This window comes from Sardina pilchardus, chromosome 12, assembly GCF_963854185.1.
Source record: "Sardina pilchardus chromosome 12, fSarPil1.1, whole genome shotgun sequence".
NCBI lineage: Eukaryota > Metazoa > Chordata > Actinopteri > Clupeiformes > Clupeidae > Sardina > Sardina pilchardus.
In genome coordinates this window covers 815,625-827,500 of record NC_085005.1, presented here as the reverse complement: position 1 = coordinate 827,500, position 11,876 = coordinate 815,625, and the positions used below count along the sequence as shown (strand labels likewise).

General features: G+C 39.8%; 1 protein-coding gene across 2 annotated transcripts in view; it reads right to left on the bottom strand.

The window, feature by feature from the left end:
• ncoa1 (nuclear receptor coactivator 1) overlaps positions 1-7,621 on the bottom strand; it is a 212,631-nt gene extending 205,010 nt beyond the window's left edge. For both annotated transcript variants that reach the window (XM_062551011.1, XM_062551013.1), the window contains exon 1: positions 7,113-7,621. The gene's annotated coding sequence lies outside the window, so the exon portion shown is untranslated. The remainder of the gene's footprint in view (positions 1-7,112) is intronic.
• Positions 7,622-11,876: the final 4,255 nt, after the last annotated feature.

The following is an 11,876-nucleotide window of genomic DNA, read 5'->3' as shown; positions in this document are numbered from 1 at the left end:
CTGCATGTGTGTGCATATATATGTGTTTGTGCATGTGTGTGTGCAGTGTACAGTCGCTAAATGTACACATATCAATTTACTGTATGGTTCCCCATGAACCAAATAACACAAAACTTGGCATACATTCAGAGGGTGTCATAATGATCCTACACTTCAAATTTTGACCAGTCAACCAAAGATACCTGCGATTAGAATGCCTCATTTTTGCTAGGTGGCTCTATACACTAAATGAGTGGTTATGGAATGGGTTGACATGGCCCCTAGGCCCTCAAGATATTCACATAAAACTGTGTCTGGCCATCTACAAGCCAGTTGATCTACAGTGACTAAATGTATAAATTCATTTATTTATGTATGCCCCCCCATGAACAGAGTTCCATGAAACTTGGCATGCATTCAGAGGGTGTCATAATGATCCTACACTGCAATTTTTTTTTTCTGAGGACAATTTTATTACAGTGCATGAGAATGCACTGTACTGTTCTTCCAAGTCGTCTTCTTCTTCTTCTTCAGTTAATGCAGCTTCAACCGCTTAACGTAGAAACTCCATTCAAACTTTGTCGCGTAGTGCGTTCATTTATGCTCTCCGAGCTGCCTCGGATCTCGGGTGTGATGTCAAGTCTGCACTTCAACCGTTTTTTTTCTTTTGCGCGTCCGAACATAGACGTCACGTTTTGCGGAAGCACTGGCCAAGTTCCAGGCGTGTTTAGCTTCTGTTAGCAACGCTAGCTACATTTACCAACACCAGTTAAACACGTCTTCATTCAATATTTCACTCACAACAAGGCCGATTTCCATTCCCATAGGCAGTGATACAGACGCAGTAAGGCATTGTAGTGATTGAAATCGTCATTTAAACCACCAAAGCGGTCCAAACACAATGAAAACCGTTAATATTTACAAATGAATATGGGCGCAGCCATCTTGGAATCTGTCTCGGAAACTTCCCTCGGTCTCCTCTGAGTTCGACGAGCAGACGAGGTCGCCTTCCGAGGAAAGGGGGCGTGCTCGTGCGTGTCACTAGGCAACGTCCTCGAATCTCGTCCTCGGAAGGTTAATCGAACGCACTACTACTTACGCCATGTGGGCTTTGTATTTTTCAACTCATACGTTTTAAACTATTAGTTAAAAACTACTACAATTTCCCCCATAGACTTAACATTGCTCATTATGACATCACGGCAGCAATTAGAATCTTGTGCCGGCTGGCCAGCCACCTGCAGCCAAATGTGACTCTCCACGGCAAAACCAGGCGCTTGTCGCAACAGACGTTTCTGAGAAAAATGACCATTTATGTCACTTGTGCTAAAATCGTGGATTTTTTTTTGTGTGTGTTTTGAACACTGTACGGACGTGAAAAACTGACCTTTTCTAGTCTAAAAACGTGAGTTTCTTGAGGTGAGAAAGTTAGAGGAAGCAGGAAGTTAGAGGCATCTCGTTTTTGCCGCTCTATTCCAATATTTACGGTAAATGCACTCATTGACAACCACCAAGCCATCCGCGTGCTGTATCGTTGATAAAAGTACCGTAAATTTTGTAATAGCGGCGACCTTACAAAGCGTTCGTGAGTGTTGAGCTGAAGGTTAACTTCAGAGGCAGATTTCTCCGTTTTTCTCTTGGCATGACAGGACGAACTCAACTGCTTTGAATGTTTATATTTCAGTAATATGACGTTCAATTCATTAGATATAAGCATCGTTTTGAGGGTTGATTATGCCCCTTCCTGAAAACGTAATAACTATGATTTTGAAAATTTGGACAATGTGACTGATTTCGCCGTGGAAGGTCACAAATGTCAGTTTCTCTGGCTTTAAGCATACAGCCTCTCAGAAGACTACATATCCTGTTTCCTCTGTCCACAACTGTTTCAAAATAAAAGTCCTCACTGCAATAATACACTATTAAATCATTTCACTATTGTAACTACTCAACTATTTAACTGTTCAACCATTCCAACTGTCAGTTATCATCAACTATGCCTCCAGTCAACTATATGAAACCTCCATTTACCTAGCAACCAACATAGCAACCATTAAAATAAGCGTTTATGACCGTTTCCATGGCAACCAACATGATTACACTACAGTAACTTCTTTATTCCTGATAGTGGCCACCATGGATACTCTAGCAACAAATGTTTCAAAATAAAAGTCCTCACTAGCAAGTTCGCTAGTTAGCATGGTTGGCATAGTTAGCATAATTAGCATTTTTAACATAACTGTTAAAAATCATTAGCTAAGTTAGCTAATCAACCTGGTTAGCATTGTTAGCATTTTTAACATAACTGCTATAAATTATTAGCCAAGTTAGCTAATCAACCCGGTTAGCATTGTTAACATAGTTCAGTTTTAGTATAACTGTTAGAAATCATCAGTTTAAATTAGCTAATCAACCTGGTTCGCATTGTTACTACAGCTAGTATTGCTAACATAGCTAACATTTTTAGCATAATTGTTAGAAATCATTACCTAAGTTAGCTGATCAACCTGGTTAGCATTGTTAGCATAGTTAACATTTTAACATACCTGTTAGAAATCAATAGTTAAGTTAGAAATGGAATGTTTAAGCTTTCAACTGTCTACCTTAACACTATCAACTTTCTTTAAACTATACAACCACCATGTTTACCCTAGCTACACCGTAGTAGCAATATCTACATTATCTATCAATACATTTTTGCATTTTTATGCATTGGTAATTCCATGGAATTGCATTTCTAGTTTTTATTCATATCAAGGTTTTACAAAAAAATAATAGCTGAAGGAGATCCGAGTACCCTTATCCCAGTGCACAAGATACCAAAACAAGACAAAACAAAAACAAATCAAACCAGAGTGCATTTGTTCACGCATAAACACTAGAAGCGCCAAGCGCCGGTCATTTGACCGCTGACGCGTATTAATAGAAGCGCTGTGTAGGTTTGACCTAGATATACCTAGAACTGCCGGGCTGCGGTTTAAATTGTAGAAACAATAGGCCTATAGCTTTTTTTCAGCAGACATAGCCTATACATTCGCAAAACGGAGAACATCTTTCACTCATCATTTTTAATTAGGCTACTTCTCGCACCTATGCCTTAGGGGTGCACGATTCAGAGAATTTCACGATTCGATTCGATTTCGATTTTCAGGCTCACGATTCGATTCAAAATTGATTTTCGATTCAAAAACGATTCTCGATTCAGAAAACGATTCGCAGTATAGTTACTTTTCCCATATGATTTAAAAGAAAAGAAGCACAACAAATTAAATAAGTTTAATTCTACTCAATGTCAGCTTATTTGGGTAAGATGTATTGCTTTAGTTCTGTCCAGAATAAGGATGGGCAACGTAAAGTTATAATTTTGACTACCTTATTTACTATAACCTACTTAATGATACTATATAGCCTGCCCCCTGTCACCTGGGCCAATTTATAAAATAAGAAATCATATGATATAACCTTCTGATATTGATGCTGATAGAAGAGTATGCAGCTTGAAGGTTGTTGATATTTCAGTTGAAAATGGGAATCAAATGACACATTTCCCTCTCCTGTCAAAGTAACACTGTGGATCCTAGCCTACACCTCTCCCAAAGTAAAATGGTAGGCCCTAACTGTTTTTATACTGCGACAGGATCGTGTAGGCTACATCACTAGTTTAACAAGCGCGCACGCTAAATGGAGAAATAGGATTAAAATGCAGACTGTACATTTAAATAAGCAACTTGAAGACTATGTTTGCACAATGCTACAGTGGGGTGTTTTCACAAAATTTCAGCTCAATGTTACATACAAGACTGACGTTTTCCGAGCATGGCAACGTTACTTTTTTCTCTAAGCACTGTCACCACAAGTTTTCTCAGGTAATATTGAAGCCCCCCCCCCGAGATATTTTTTAGATGACATGGGGTGCCTGGTTCACCGAGGTGAAGGGCTGGACTAACGTGAAATGGTAAGATGTTAAACTATTTAATAACCCTACGCCTAAACAGACTTTGTGGTTAAAACTATGAAAATCAGTGAGCCTAGTCTGCCACAGCTAACTTCAAGCACGGTAAGCCAATAGGCTACACGGCAAAAATGTAATTCAATTGATCAGCAGCATCATGAGATTGCTATCATTAGCCTATCGGAAAATACCGACAGGACAAACAACACATGAAAACACAAGTGCATAAATGATGTCTTTTTAGATCGATTTGCTGCAAATAGTTTGCCACGCACAACACTGAACTTGACTCAAATGTTCTTTAGAATGATCCTACCCGTCTACTTTCACTTTCAAAACCTGTTGCCATTGACAGCAGTCTGTTAAAGGAGAATTCCGGTGTGAAATTGAGCTTAACTGTACCGAAACATGTTAAGGTGTACTCACACGTGTTTTAGACACACTTTCACTCACCCCCAGCATTCCGAACTCCTCCGTTTTCAGCCTAGCTTACAGTAGGCTTGAATCTATTAGATTGGGCATTACGTAGCCTATGCAGCTAAATCGCTATTTTTAAACCATTAAAAAGGTTCCAAGTAACTCCACACTGCATTGGTTGACTTCTGAGGGTCCTGACATTTAAAACGAGATACTTAGAACTTTGGAAGTGCACAGGAAGTCTATTAAAAAAGACTGTTTATTCAAGCAGTACCTTCATAGAATCTCTCCGCTGGGCGCCATCTTGTGGTGAAGTCGCGATAAGTCGACTGACGAGCACAAACGAACAGGAAAGACAGGGGGACGGTTCAAAAAAGACGGGCAAATTAGCGGAGTGCTCTCCAGTGTAGCTTCTGGTACAACTGATGTTGATGTTCACATATTGTGTGTTTTGGCCTGATGCGCCACCCTTCACCTATCTACTGATCACTAAGTCAGTAGAGTTTCGGCATCCGGGTTGCCAACTTCAACTCAGGGGGGAGGGGGAGGGGATACACCACTCTACAGTATTTTGAAAGTGACAGCAGTACCAGTTTTGGCCAAAATCCTACATACGGTTCCTTTAAACATTCTTACTCCCTAAATTAGTCTATCCTTCTCAGAGGCGAAAAACGAATGTAGCACGTAAGCACACACATGATTTATTTTAAGCATAGAGCTAGCACATTAGTGTCTGTTGGTGCCTGGAGGCTAGCTTAAGGCTTCGGCTACGTGTTGACACTTTTCAAGCATAGGTGAAGCTATGAAGAAAATGCTGAAGCAGCATAAAAAGACACTAGTGACACTAGCCTCGGCCTCGCTTTGAATTTCTGTCAATTAAACGCTATTGAAACAGATTTATTGATGGGTAGCCTCATTTATTGTTTCTTCCACGCATGCAGTGAATGATTTGGATGAGTCAGACAACAGGTAACTTGCCTGTCTAAAGCTTACAGTTAAATGAATAGGCTACCATCGTAATTCTAACCAGTAAAAGCCTATTTTTAGCTGACATTATTCGTTCATCCAGTGTTGGCTACCTCAACTCAACAAGCTAACAGCCTAATTTGTAATGTAACTGATACATGTAACCCCAGGGCAGGTACTCCATTCGGCCCTGTAAAAGGGGGATGATTGGTTAATCCGGCAATGCGTGCGAGTAATCTGGGTCACGTGATCGGCTTTCTTGATCGGCGCTTTTGGGGTTCACTGTTCAAGCCATTTTTAGCCAATATCGGCCGATCATGATCGGCGGCCTATTAATCAGAGCATCACTAACAAGAACGTAGAACACTAGGCAACTCAATCCACCAATGAGGAACCACAAAGAAAGTATCTTGATTGTGACGCTAGAGGTATACTCGACGCGCCCGACCTGTTGCACGACAATGTGACGTCAAAATTACATCATTTCCTGTGTCGCGAGCCGGATTTCAGCCGCTCGTCGACGTGTCGTACACCGAACATTTGATTTCAGGGGCGCGCGCCAACCTCGCACGACAACTAGGAAGAGATTGAAGCCAAGCTCACGGAGCCAGTGTCCTTCTACAGTCATCAACCACATAAACCACATAAACCACATTCAGGCATTATCATATAGCACGCAGTAATGGCGAAATTCAAGATGGTAGCGCCCATAAAGTTTGCGCTGGATTAGTGTATACATGGTTACAACGTTCCCCGTGACGTCAACATGTCGCACGACAAGTCAGGTGCGTGGACTGTACCGGCGCCTTTAATGACACTCATCAGAGGGCTGCAGTGGGCGAGCAGAGCTGGATAACAGAGTGAGGGATTTAAATGCAATTCTGACTGCTATAGGAAGCAAATGAAGAGTAACTAACAGAGGAGTTACATGTGTCTTCTTTGGCTGATTATAGACCAGATGTGCTGACTGCATTCTGAATCATCTGAGATGGTCTCACTAGGTAAGGTAGGTCAGCTTACAATGAATTGCAATAGTTCAGTTTGGGGGACAGGGCCTGCATTAGAAGATGTGTGGCATATTATGTCAGATGAGGTCTGATCTTCCTAATAATGTATAGGATAAACCGATATGAGTTTGTTAGTGAGGCTATAATGAGAGAAAATCGTCTCGTCAATTGTGACACCCAAGTTATGCCAATTTATTTGAATAAATAAATAATATGCGTAAACCAGTTTATTAAAAAAAGACAAAATAAACTTTATTTCCAACGTGTGGTTTTATGTGCTTCATTTTCTTCCAGTGCGTTCTGTTCTGCCTATAGGCTAATTTCCAACATAAAAAGCAACTGCAACTTTGCAGTTCATGGTATTATCTCGACAGAAAAGGTGATTCAAACTATGGTACCATTTTTATACTAAATGTAACTAGACTGGCTTAACAATTACAGATGACAAAAATAAATAAATACATTTGTACCACACAGAATGTACAACTATGTACACCAATGCGCACCATTTAGGCTATCTAACAGTTCTGGTCAACTTAACATTACACCATCGCAGGACGCAGAAACACTCAGTGAATGTCATCACGCTACACAACTGACATGTATGAATGGAGCGAAATTTTAACGCAACTTACACACATGAAAATGAAATTAGTAACTGAAATGCAAACATTTGTTGCACATTGGACTTGCAATGCAGTATTGTATTGCACGTGTTGCAAATGTAACAAACTAGAACAGGGTGAATACGCTGCATTATAGGAAAGAGAGAAGTAGCTTTAATTGCGTACCTGTTCTGTCGCTTTGCTGTCAAATCTCCGAATGCCAGGCAACTTCACGCTAGCCAGCTAGTCAACTAGCAAGATAGCTAATTTCTTACTTGCTAGCGAGCAAGCAACTAGCTTTATAACGATTATGTATGCATACATTCAGATGCAAAAACTGTCAAAACGAGAGCTTCACCGAACCGCTTTCACAATGATCTTATACTTCTGTCAATAGAGAGAAGTGATTGACAGTGGAAAGTTTTGATTATTTTGAGACCTTATAGCAGTTGGAAATGTCCAACCCTGCAATTACAACTAACGCTACCCAGTTGATGGCTGCAAAGATTTTCCCTAACGTTACCTAAAACGTGCCACTCATCGTATATTTTGTTTCCATTGGTGGATTACTTTCGAAAATATTTTATAACTAACTCTTTCCCAGTCTTCGCTTGTTTGTAATGTGTCAATTCTTCAAACAAGCAGCTTAAAAAGTATTAATTCTAACGTTGGTGTCTGCCCACCGCCATTTTCAACCTTTACACAAATAAACAGGGCAATGTCGTACAAGCACGTACCATGACGTCAATGAAGCGCGCTCGCGACTGTGGAAGTTTTGCGTTCTTAATGTCTATGGTCCAGAAATGCTGTTTTCTAACTGAGAGTTTTTGGTTTAGCCCTCCGATTTTTGTTTGCGCGTACATGAGCACACTAGTGTCTGCTGCTTAATTGTTTCACCCAAGATAGGGAACTCGACTCAAGGCCTGGATCAATTATGACCGAGGTCCGAGGTCTTTTTTATTATTAGGCCTACAGTAGGCTACATGCAAAGCATAGTTATCCCTGCACTTTTTCTCTTTATTATTACGGGCTTCTTCTGGACCATTTTCTGTTATCCAAGGTCTACTTTTTTTTTTATTATGCAGCTCTACTAAGCCCCCGACAAAGAGCAAACTGAATTGCACTTACTTCAATTGAAATCTGCTAGGCCAACTCTTTATGTCTCCATTATATTATAAAAGGCCATTCAAACCATTCATCCATCCACCCATTAAACTATCTGTCAACATCCATTTAACAATCCGCCTATCAACATCGATTAAACTCCCTGTCTATTAACATCATCCATCCAAACTATCTGCAATCCTCTTTTATAAACGTAGCCTAATATAAAATACATGTTACTTACTTACTTACATTCAACATTTAAAGTAGGCTATTTAGTCGCAAGAGAAAAAAAAACACTGAATTTTGACATCAACATTTCAAAAGGCCATGGCTTGAAAGTGGTCAGAGATGAAGTTGTAGGCTACTGTAGCCTATGTGAAAATCATTGCTGATCAAAAGTTTATGAAGGGAGTACATTTTACTCATCTAATTAGCATATTATGATGTCACTGGGTGGCTACCACTTCAAATTATGCACCTTTCAGTAAATGCTGGATATTTGCAATTTTCTTTCTTTTTTGTCATTTCATCCACATAACTGCGATTGATCACAAATGTGCTACTTTGGCGCTGATCAAGATTTATTAAAGTGTATCATCCATTAAACTATCTGCCTACATGCATTAGAATACATTTCGTTTAAGTGTAACTCTGGTGAAAATTGTCCTCATGCCCTTTTTCTGCATGAAAACTTATCAAATAGGGGACTTCAGCTAGAAGCCATGATCAGAAACACACACGTAAAGTTACTCTCTGTATCAATCTTTTTTCAAAAGTAGGCTACACCCGCTGCCTATATTAATTTATTTTTGTATAGAAGACGTAAGTAATGGAAAGGGGGAAATCATTGAGATGTGGTGATTTTTCAGATCATATGTGGTGTTTTTTCAGACTCACAGGATAATATTCATGGTTCAAAAGCTTTAATGTTAAATACTGCACTGTAGTGCTCCTGTGTCTGCCACTGCTACAAGCTAAGGTATGTGCTGAACATGCATCTGGGCCAACTTGATTACTGCATAAATAAATCAGAAGAGCATAAGGCAAAGGCCATACCAAGGCTCTTGGTCAAGGGAGAAGGGAGGTCATCAGCTGGTGGGGCTCTGAGGAAGGCAGACAAGCCTATCAGCCAACTCTCATTACACCTAAGACTTAAGCATAAAGCCCAACCTGCGATAACAGTCATCATAGCTTCAAGAGAATCTCCATAATTTCTAATTGGCCTTTTGACACCTAAAAAGCAAGGAAATAGAAAGACAATTAATTAATTCCTAGACGGTTGTATCATTATAATGAACTGCACTCTACGCTGATTGGCTAAAAGAAGTTTGGGCTGACACGGGAGGGGACATCAAAAATGTGCCCCAGGTGTTTGAATCAGACCCCAGCTATCCCTAGTTAGGACGTTCATCGGGGCCCCAGTGGATGACACCTCACCTTCTCCCTATTGTCTTGACGGTCAGTCTGAAACTTTGTTTTCGCAGAACTATCATGTGTATGTAATGTACAGCGTTGTGGTTCAGCGCTCCGTTCCGTACCTACTTCGTATGGTATTGAATAACATAGGTAGCATAGCGCCACTAACTGGGCAGGAGGTGTACTGCACTCTAAAAAATGCTGGGTTAAAAACAACCCAAATTTAGTTATTTTCAACCCAACTGCTGAGTAAAATGGGGTCCAACACAGCATTGGGTTATCTTAACTCAGCAAATTGGGTTATTAAATTTAACCCAGCGGATGGGTTGATATTTTAACCAATGTGTTGGGTTATTTTGACACGAATGTTTAGTTAAATTTACATAATGTTTGGGTTATATTTGAAACCAAATCCCAAAAAAAATCCACTGGTTCATTTTTAAAACACTTCACTTAAATAGCCAAACTTAAAGTCACACATTTTGTTGACAGCTTGGATACAGACAATATATTATATGAGAAATGGGCAAGAATAGCCATGCAATGAAATAAAACAGACATGATTATTTATTTTATACTTTTCTTTATTTTTGAACAGTCTGTGATAGGCTACTTCCATGAAGGCAGGCAGATTCCACGGTCCGTTTCGGGGGTCAGCCCTGTCAATCAAAGAAAAAAAAAGAATCAGTTATTTACAGAGCTTTATATCAAGACTTCCATGAACCATTATCAATGAATGATGTTGACAAACATTAAAAATCCACCAAGAGACCTAATATGATGGCGTTGTTTTAATCCTAATACAGGTAATACAAAACGTGCGTTTGGAGATGAGCTGGATAAGCAGGCTAATAAACGTAATTTCAGTAGTGGCGATGCTAACGTTAGCTAGCCAATGTTAGCACGTTATTCAGTCAGTGGATCCAAGGTGTTTGTAACGCTACTACCAAAATACACCCAATAAGTAACATGGCTATAATATGAAGCTACCCTAAATTAGTTAATAAGATGTTGTTTGCCATGATTATTACCGTCAGTTACGTGTGTTGGGCAGAGACTACTTCGCTGTAGCCTAGCTAACATTAACTGATAAACCTCAGCTGAACCACAAAGCATAATTTTGTTACTTGTCTGCTAACATTACCTACAGCTGTTATGCTAATTTTAGTTCGTTGTAAAAGTTCGTTTTGTTTCTGTTCAGCGGTTCATATCCAGTGAACACAGAACTGTGTTTTTTATGAGTCTGTCTTTGTGTAGATGTAACATGAACAGATATTGTAAGTTAATGTTAACTTAGCTTAACTGCTAGCTAATATAGCTGTCATGCTTGAGGCTGAATGAAATCGCCAGGCAGAATATTCATTCATATCACAAAGGGTATGTCTCTGGGTGGACTTTTAAAATCCGTCTGGATTTCTTTTTAAAATGCAGAAGTTAAAAACAGATACATACCTTCCGAAATCGCCTGATTTCCATTGCATTTGTTGGCAGCAGCTGCTGGACTGGACGGTTGAAAGAATATGTCTACCGATTTTTTTCTTCAACCTCTCAAATAACTATGCAGCTGTGTTAAATTCACCCAGGTGCTGGGCAGTGTGCTCCACATCAGGTGGGGGAGAGGAGGGGCACAGTCCTAAATGGTCAACCCAGCAGCGCTGTACTATCAACCCAACAAGCTGGGTTACAGAAATGACCCAATACGAGTTAAAACAACCCAATAAAATGACCCAGCAGCCTCAACCCAGCGGTTTGGTTGAAAAAATAACCCAGCATTTTTTAGAGTGTGCACTATACCACATGCTCCCCACTTGTAAGAAATAAAACTCTGTATAGCACAAGAATATCAGTTCTTCATAAACAATCTATGCTATGCTAACTTTTTTGTAGGTATAAAAGTTGTAGAACATAATAAACTCAGATGTAATGTCAAGGCAATAAGTATGTAACAAAATCTGTAGAAATGTACAGTAAGTCATAATATCACGTAAATAGCAGATTCTGTAGGTCAAATCTAGCATGTACATGAAAGTCTAATCACAATTCAATCTATATGGCAAAATAGACTAAATGAACTGAAACTTATATAAGCTTAAGGGAACAATCACAGAATAAACATATTCACGTTGCTTTTTTTAAAGTCAGACTCTGGACCATACTGGGGCATGTCGCATCCTTGGTACTCTTGGAGAAGGGGGAGGGAATTGCACAGTTTTAGATGGTTCAGAGGTGCTTGGCAGCAAACAACCATCATCAGGCTGTGATGTACAGTAGGAAGGAACACTTGAATTGATGGAGGGTGTAGGTGCAAGGTGGCATTGCACTTTTCCATCGGATAACAGGTAAGTAGCAGAACCTTTCTGGGCTACCACATTGAAAGGTTGGGTGAACTTTGAATGTCCTTTTGCAGTGATTCCAGGTTTGTGGATG